We start from the raw sequence: 9,135 nt of genomic DNA, 5'->3' as shown, positions 1-9,135 counted from the left end.
ATGGGGCCTCCCACTGCTGCCGCACTGCTGGAGCACAATTTCTGTTCTCAACCTGAAGCAAAGTTCTTAACCTGAAGCACTATTTCTGGGTTAGCGGAGTCTGTAACCTGAAGCGTATGAAACCTGAAGTGTATGTAACCCAAGGTACCACTGTACATGTATGGACCTTATGCATGAACTGACTAAAGAATGAACTGATCCACTGGGTCTTCTGCTTTTTTGTTGAACTTTATGAGACTTCCGTTGAAATCTACAATTTGATACAATGAATAGTATACCTTGTTTATTCAAAAGTACAGCCGGTTAGAACTTGTGTGTTTATTGAGTATGTTTCATGTAACTATAGGTTTGTTGTTGTTTTGCTAAATTGACATGGAGCTGGTATTCAAAGGACAGGGCAAGAACCCCAAATGGGAAAGCACCCCAACTTTTCGGGATATTCCACCTTATGCAAGAGCTTGTTGGTAGAGCACCCTGCCTTGCATTCAGAAGATCCTGGGTTCAACCCTTAAAGCCTCCAGATAGGGCTGGGACAAATCCCAGGAGATCCACTGCAAGTCAGTTGAGAAGAAGAAGAAGAAGAAGAAGAAGAAGAAGAAGAAGAAGAAGAAGAAGAAGAAGAAGAGTAGTAGTAGTAGTAGTAGTAGTAGTAGTAGTAGTTTGGATTTGATATCCCGCTTTATCACTACCCGAAGGAGTCTCAAAGTGGCCAACATTCTCCTTTCCCTTCCTCCCCCACAACAAACACTCTGTGAGGTGAGTCGGGCTGAGATACCCAAGGTCACCCAGCAGCTGCATGTGGAGGAGCGGAGACGCGAACCCGGTTCACCAGATTATGAGTCCACCACTCTTAACCACTACACCACGCTGGCTCTTTCAATATTTTGGTGGTTACACCATTATCTAACTCTCTACAAGGCAGATCCTCATGTCTGAATGTCAATGTGGCATCACAGAATGTGCAAGCTCATTGGCTGTCTCTTATTTATTAGTTCCCATTCTCTGGCACCTGTTCCTCAATATTATTATTATTATTATTATTATTATTATTATTATTATTATTATTATTATTTAAAGTTGTATACCACCCTATTCCCGTAGGTCTCAGGGCAGTTCACAACACAAAGCTGCAATATAAAACCACTAATACTACTACTAATAATAATTTATTATTTATACCCCGCCCATCTGGCTGGGTTTCCCCAGCCATTCTGGGCGGCTTCCAACAAATATTAAAATACAGTAATGCATAAAACATTAAAAGCTTCCCTAAACAGGGCTGCCTTCAGATGTCTTCTAATAGTCTGGTAGTTGTTGTTCTCTTTGACATCTGGTGGGAGGGCTTTCCACAGGGTGGGTGCCACTACTGAGAAGGCCCTCTGCCTGGTTCCCTGTAACTTCTTGCAGTGAGGGAACTGCCAAAAGGCCCTCGGAGCTGGACCTCAGATGGGGGTGGAAACATAACAAAAACAACAACAATATTATTATTTATACCCCGCCCACCTGGACATCAAACATTAAAATGCATACTAAAAATAATTAAAGCAATTAACAATGCTAATGTATACAAACTGATGAAAATACACTCCCCAACAAAAGCCCCAATATAGGGGTGCCAATCTGAATAAAATACGGGCGGGGGGGGGCAGGTAAGCACCACGCCACATAAATGATCACAAGACATGGCACACACACCCCCCCCCATTGGAATGGCAATGCCCATCAACTTTGGAGAGCTGCCCCTCAAACATTTTAGCTCCTGTGCCCCTAAACAATCCCCCAGCCCATAAATACAAATACAAAAATCCAAATTAACAAAGATCATTGAAAAAGAATTTAAAGAAGCTCCATCAAATAAAACAACACCCACCCAAGTTAAAACACCCCCTTTTAAACAGTAATTTTAGCATAAGGGGGCTGGCCAACGCCGTTGCTCCACCCCCAAATTGCAGTCCCCAAAGGATGTAATCCCTTTTGGTGGTGGCCCCACCCCCAGGGCAGGTAGACTTTATAGAGCTGCCTCTGGGAGACCATTTTCCCCAGTTTCTTCTTTTTGAGGGTGCCTTTGTTAAAACTCTCCAACTACTGACAACAAATTGAAAGGTAATTCTGCTTTACTTGTAAGCTCTGCAACCTAAAGGGCAAACATGATCCTGGTTTTCAAAACGCTTACTTATTTATTATATTTGAAATATTTAAAAACTCTCTAAGCAGCATGCAACATTAAAAAAAACAACAACAAATCGTGCCAGCGTTTATATAAGAAGAGCCCTGCTGGATCAGGCCAAAGGTTAATCTATTCTGCCTTGGTCAGACCCCACCTGGAATCCTATGTCCATTTCTGGGCCCCATAGAAGAAAAGGATATCGACAAGCTGGAATGTGTGCACAAGAGGGAGTTAGATACATTTAGCCTGGAGAAGAGACGATTTAGAGGTGAGATGATAGCCATCTTCAAATATTAAAAGGGCTGCCACAAGGAAGATGGAGCCAACTTGCTTTTCTGTTGCGCCAAAAGGTAGGACCCAAAATCAATGGATTCAAATGACGAGAAAGGAGATTTTGTCTAAACATTAGGAAGAACTTTCCAACTGTAAAAGCTATTCGACTGTGGTATAGGCTGCTTTGGAAGATGATGGAGGCTTTATTGGAGGTTTTTAAGCAGAGGTTGGATGGCTAGCTGCCTGCCAATGAGTCTTTTGCTATGATTTCTGCATAGCAGGGAATTGAAATAGATGACTTTTAGGGTCACTTCTGACTATTATTATTATTATTATTATTATTATTATTACTTATTTGAATTTATATACCACCATATACCTGGAGGTCTCAGGGCGGTTCACAGAAAAGATCAACATAAAAACCACAATATATACAATCAAAATACAAACAACAACCCAATAACACACACACACACCCCGTAGAGCTACATTTTAAAAGGGCACAGGATGTCAATCAGATCAACCAAAACCTGGTTAAAAAGGAACATTTTTGCCTGGTGCCTAAAGGTGTATAATGAAGGGAGAACATTCCATAGACTGCAGAAAAGACCCTATTCTCGTGTTGCCACCCTCTGGACCTCTTGAGGAGGCAGCAAACAAAGAAGGGCCTCAGAAGATGATCCCAGGGTCCAGGTAGGTTCAAATGGAAAAAGGCGGTCCTTGAGGTATTGCGGTCCTGAGCCGTTTAAGGCTTTATAGGTCAAAACCAGCCCTTTGAATTGGACCCAGAAACCAGTGCTTTCAGACCAGGATCGGTGTAATATGTTCAAACTGTCTTGCTCCGGTGAGCAACACGGCTGCTGAATTCTGCACCAGCTGAAGTTTCCAACCGTCTTCAGAGGCTGCCCTACGTATAACACATTGCAGTCATCTAACCTTGAGTAGTTAGGCTATCCCTGTCCAGATAGGGATGTAGCTGGGCCACCAGCCGAAGCTGATGGAAGGCATTCCAGGCCATGGAGGCCACCTGAGCTTTGAGTGACAGAAAAGGATCCAGGAGGACCCCCAAGCTATGAACCTGCTTCTTCAGAGGAAGTGTAACCCCATCAAGAGCAGGCGACCTCCCACCCATCTGGTCTAGGGAACCACCCACTAACAGTGCCCTGGTCTTATCTGGATTGAGCTTCAGTTTGTTGGCTCTCATCCAGTCCATTATCGAGAAAAGACACTGGTCCACTAAACATCAGGAAGAACTTTCTGGCGGCAAGAGCAGTTCAACAGTGGAACAGGCTCTCTCAGGAGATGATGGAGTCTCCTTCCTTTTAAGCAGAGGTTGGATGGCCATCTGCCATGAATGCTTTAACTGAGATTCCTGCTTTGCAAGGGGATGGACTAGATGCCTCATGGGGTCTCTTCCAACTGTGCAATTCTATGACTCCGTGACTTCTAGCACCACAATTCCATGGTTCTATTCACTAAGTAGGTCTTAGCAGGGAGAAGGTGATGCAAGGAAGGTGCCTTCTTCTCATTCAGGCCTTGCAGAAGAAGCCAAATTAGGCTCATTATTAGGCCCTGCTGTTCTCTATCCCTCTCATGACCCACACAAATGCACATACGGTGTTGCCAAGATACATCTGCTAATTAAAAAGGGGTGGGGGCGAAGCTACCCAAGAACAACAGGGAGTTGTGGGAAGGAAGGATGAGGGAAGCACTGTGGGGAACGAAGACGTGCCATTGACATTCTAGTCATGCACGACGTGAATCGGAGCTATTTGCCTGTTGCTTAAAACACACACACACAAACAAAGTATTCTAGGCTCTCTCTGTCCTTCCCAGCCCAGCCCACTAATTTCCTCTCCTCTCCTCCCTCCTCCTCCCCCTTGCACACCCACTTCTTCAATGTCGTGATTCCTCTTTGGGGGCTCCCAAATTCTCTCACAATGGTGGGCCGCTGACCAGTTGGCAAAGTCTACGCGCCGGGGTGTGCTGCTGGAAGCACAGGCCTTAATTCTTCGGAACACAGAGGACCATGTAATCGCCGGCTTAATTGAGCGCAGGGAGGGGGGAGAACAGAGGGGAGCTGAAAGAAAGAGGAAGCTCCGAGGGAGAGGGGCTGGCAGTGGGGTTTGGGAGCCAAGGGCAAAAGCTGGCAAGAGGGCTTGCATTGTGAACGATAAGCTAGAGATCTCACTTCGCTACATCATTGTAAGGCCACGTTCCACCAGGTGTTTTGCAATTTATTCATGTTATGTATTTATTCGATTTCTAGTCTGCCCTTCATCAAAAGCTCTAAGGGCGGTTCACAAAATAAAAACACTAATAATAATAATAATAATAATAATAATAATAATAATATTTATACCCTGCCCATCTGGATGGGTTTCCCCAGCCACTCCGGGCGGCTCCCAACAGAATATTAAAAACACGAGAAAACATCAACCATTAAAAACTTCCCTAAACAGGGCTGCCTTCAGATGTCTTCTAAAAGTCAGGTAGTTGTTTATTTCCTTGATACCACTACTGAGAAGGCCCCCTCCCTGGTTCCCTCCAACCTCACTTCTTGCAGGGAGGGAACCGCCAGAAGGCCCTCGTAGCTGGACCTCAGTGTTTGGGCTGGATGATGGAGGTGGAGGCGCTCCTTCAGATATACTGGGCTGAGGCTATTTAGGGCTTTAAAGGTCAGCACCAACACTTTGAATTGTGCTTGGAAACCGTTAGTACTTAAAACTACTCAAAAGTAGTTAAAATGGTGTGTGTGCACCATGTCATGTGATCGATTATGCAGGGCAGAAATTACCTGGCTGGCCTCCCAACCAATATTTTATTCAAGTTGGGACCCCTGTTTGCAAACCATGGTTTGTGTTAACTAAGCCCATTGGCAAAGCACAGTTAGGGCCATTACTTTGCTTCAAGAGACTGGTGCACCATGGAGTCAGGAGTGAATTGATGAAGCAGATTCAAGAGCCTGATTTAGAGTAGCTTGCCTGTCGTACACTAGGAAGAAGTGCATCCTATGGTCAGTGTGAACCATGGTTTCAGATTATGTTTGGAGCCAGCCGATGACTATTCACTCACATATTTCTTTCATAACTTCTTCCAAAGCACTGGAGATCTGTCTGCTTATAAACATGTAAATTAAGCATGGGGGAGCAGGTAAGCAACTCGACAGATGGTAGTAATCTCCAAGCAGAAGCAGTTTCCCACAAAACAAACAGAACAATCCTTGCTGGGCAAAAAGCTAGGGAGGGGGGATCCTTCCAGTCTTTGAAGTACCCTCTCCACTACCAGCAATGCTAAACAAGTGTATTTAGGGTTGATGAGTAGCTAGTTACAGCAAGCCACTGAAAGCCACCATTGCTCATTTAAGCAAGCATCATCCGTCCATCAACAGCAAGTCAGTTTAGCTAGACCTAACATCCCAGCCCATTAGCCATGCTGGCTGGGGCTCATGGGAGTTGGAGTCAAACAGCACGTGGAAGTCCATGAGAGCCCCTAGAGCAGCAGTTCTCAACCTGTGGGTCCCCAGATGTTGTTGGACTACAACTCCCATCATCCCTGAGCTCTGGCCTTGCTAGCTAGGGGTGATGGGAGTTGTAGTTCAACAACATCTGGGGACCCACAGGTTGAGAAAGGCTGCCCTACAGCATGGGTAGGCAAACTAAGGCCCGGGGGCCCGGATCCAGCCCAATCGCCTTCTCAATCTGGCCTGCAGACAGTCCGGGAATCAGCGTGTTTTTACATGAGTAGAATGTGTGCTTTTATTTAAAATGCATCTCTGGGTTATTTGTGGGGCATAGGAATTCGTTCATTTCCCCCCCCCCAAAAAAAAATATAGTCCAGCCCCCCAAAAGGTCTGAGGGACAGTGGACTGGCCCCCTACTGAAAACATTTGCTAACCCCTCCCCTAGGGGGGAAATCAACAGCTCACTTGATGTCTGACTAACTGTTACATGGCACTTCTCCTAACTTTTGAAAGAGCTTCAGATACGTACTATTACACTTACCCTGGCTCTCCTTGTGGTCACGTTTCAGGGCTTACAATGCTTACTTGGGGATTTGTTTCCCTGGAATGAGGTCAGTGGAGAATGACTGGTGTTTTGTGGCCCCTGGTTTGATAGCACATACACACAGGATGCACATAGGTGGAGATTCACAGCATTAATTCTCTGGCAAATACAGTGGTACCTCAGGTTACAGATGCTTCAGGTTACAGACGCTTCAGGTTACAGACTCTGCTAACCCAGAAATAGTACCTCGGGTTAAGAACTTTGCTTCAGGATGAGAACAGAAATCACACGGTGGTGGCATGGTGGCAGAAGGAGGCCGCATTAGCTAAAGTGGTACCTCAGGTTAAGAACAGTTTCAGGTTAAGAACAAACCTCCAGAAGGAATTAAGTACGTAACCAGAGGTACTACTATACTGCTCCCTGTCCAGATTTTTGGAGAGAGGTCACCAGGCCCAGCGTGGTGTAGTGGTTCAGAGCAGTGGACTCATAATCTAGTGAACCGGGTTCGCACATCCGCTCCTCCACATGCAGCTGCTGGGTGACCTTGGGCCAGTCACACTTCTCTGGGCCAGTCACAGAGTGTTTGTTGTGGGGGAGGAAGGGAAAGGAGAATGTTAGCCGCTTTGAGACTCCTTAGGGTAGTGATAAAGTGGGATATCAAATCCAAACTCTTCTTCTTCTCTTCTTTTAATTGTTATAGAGAGCCACTCAGATCAAAGAATGTAAAAAGAGACTGCTCAAGGCAGTAGCCCATCTAATCAAACTTCCTGGTCTCACACTGGCCAACTAGAAGCCGATGGGAAGTCCACAAGCAGGGATGAAACACAATTAAACATCAGGAAGAACTTTCTGATGGTAGGAGCTGTTTGACAGTGGAATGGACTCCCTTGGGAGGTTGTGGGCTCTCTTTCCTTGGAGGTTTTAAAGCAGAGGTTAGGTGGTCCTCTGTCATGGATGCCTTAGTTAAGATTTCTGCATTGCAAGGGGTTAGTCTAGATGACCCCCAGGGTCCCTTCGAACTCTAAAATTCTATAATTCTATGGCACAACAACACTCTCCCCACCTTTGGTTTCCAGCAACTGATATTCAGAAGCATACTGCAACTGTGAAGGTAGAATATATCCATCAGGATATGTAAAAGGTGAAGGTGAAGGACCCCTGGACGGTTAAGCCCAGCCAAAGGCGACTATGGGGTTTTGATGCTCATCTCGCTTTCAGGCTGATGGAGCTGGTGTTTGTCCACAGACAGCTTTCCAGGTCATGTGGCCAGCAGGACTAAACTGCTTCTGACACAACGGAACACCGTGACAGAAAACAGAGCGCATGGAAATGCTGTTTACCTTCCCGCCACAGTGGTACCTATTTATCTATTTGCACTGGTGTACTTTTGAACTGCTAGGTTGGCAGGAGCTGGCACAGAGCAACGGGAGCTCACTTCGTCAGGGGGATTTGAACCACCGACCTTCTGACTGTCAAGTCCAAGAGGCTCTGTGGTTCAGACCACAACACCACCCATGTCCCATCAGGATAATTACCCAATGATAGCCCTCTCCATCAATTTGTTTAATCCTCTTTTAGAGCCATCCAATTTGATGGCCGTTACTCTTGTGGAAGCTAATTTCCTAGTTTATGCACCGTGCGAAGAAACACATTCTGTTGTCTGTGCTAAATCTTTCAATATTCAGCTTTTTTGGATGTCTTTGGATTCTAGTGTTACGATGAAGGGGGAAAAAAAAACATTTCTCCACCCAGTTTCTCCATATCATGCATCATTTTTTAAACTTCTATCATGTTGCCTCTTACTCCCCTTTTCTCTAGACTAAAAAGCCCCAAATGCTGCAAACTTTCCTCATAGGCGAGTTTCTCCAGCCCTTGATCATTTTGGTGTCCCTATTCTGAACTTTTCCATCTCTACAATATCCTACTTGAGGCGAGGCTACCTGAACTGTACACAACATTCCAAATACGGTCACACCATAGATCTGTTATAATGGTAGCATGATGTCAACGGTTTTATTTTTAGTTTGGTTCCCAATGATTTCTATAATGTAATTTGTCCTTTTCACACACTGAGTTGATACAGTGTCTTCATCGAGCTGTCCACAATGATCCCAGGTCTCATTCCTGGTCAGTCGCTGACCCCATGAACTCATACGTGAAATCAATATTTCTTTGCCCCAGTACACATCACTTTATACTTGTTTACATCGAATTGCATTTGCCATTTCACTACTCATTTACACAGTTTGGAGAAGTCCTTTCGGAAGTCTTTGCAATCCCTTTTGGTTTTAACCACCCTGAGCAATTTCATGCCCTCCAGATGTCCCTATTTTCCCTGGGGCAGTCCCAGAATTATGAAAGCCATCCTGGCTTCCAACTGGATCCTGGAACGTCCTTATTTCGCCCGCCACTGCTACAGCCACCAAGCCCAGGAAGGAAGCTCATTGCGTGTCCCGAGCAATGTTAGTGGCAGCAGCTACAGCTGTGAGGGAGCACCCTGTTGCCCCTGTGGCCACTGCTGCCGTTCTCCTTCCTTGGGCAGCTTGTAGCAGCTGCTGAAGAGTGTGCGAGGAAGAGGAGAGGCTGTATGTGACCCGCTGGCTCTGAGGGCAGGGAAAGAAAGAAGGAGTGTGGCAGTGCGCAATGAGAGCCAATGTGGTGTAGTGGTTATGAACAGTGGACTCATAA

Source organism: Podarcis muralis, chromosome 8, assembly GCF_964188315.1.
Source record: "Podarcis muralis chromosome 8, rPodMur119.hap1.1, whole genome shotgun sequence".
Lineage (NCBI taxonomy): Eukaryota > Metazoa > Chordata > Lepidosauria > Squamata > Lacertidae > Podarcis > Podarcis muralis.
This window is presented reverse-complemented; position numbering follows the sequence as displayed.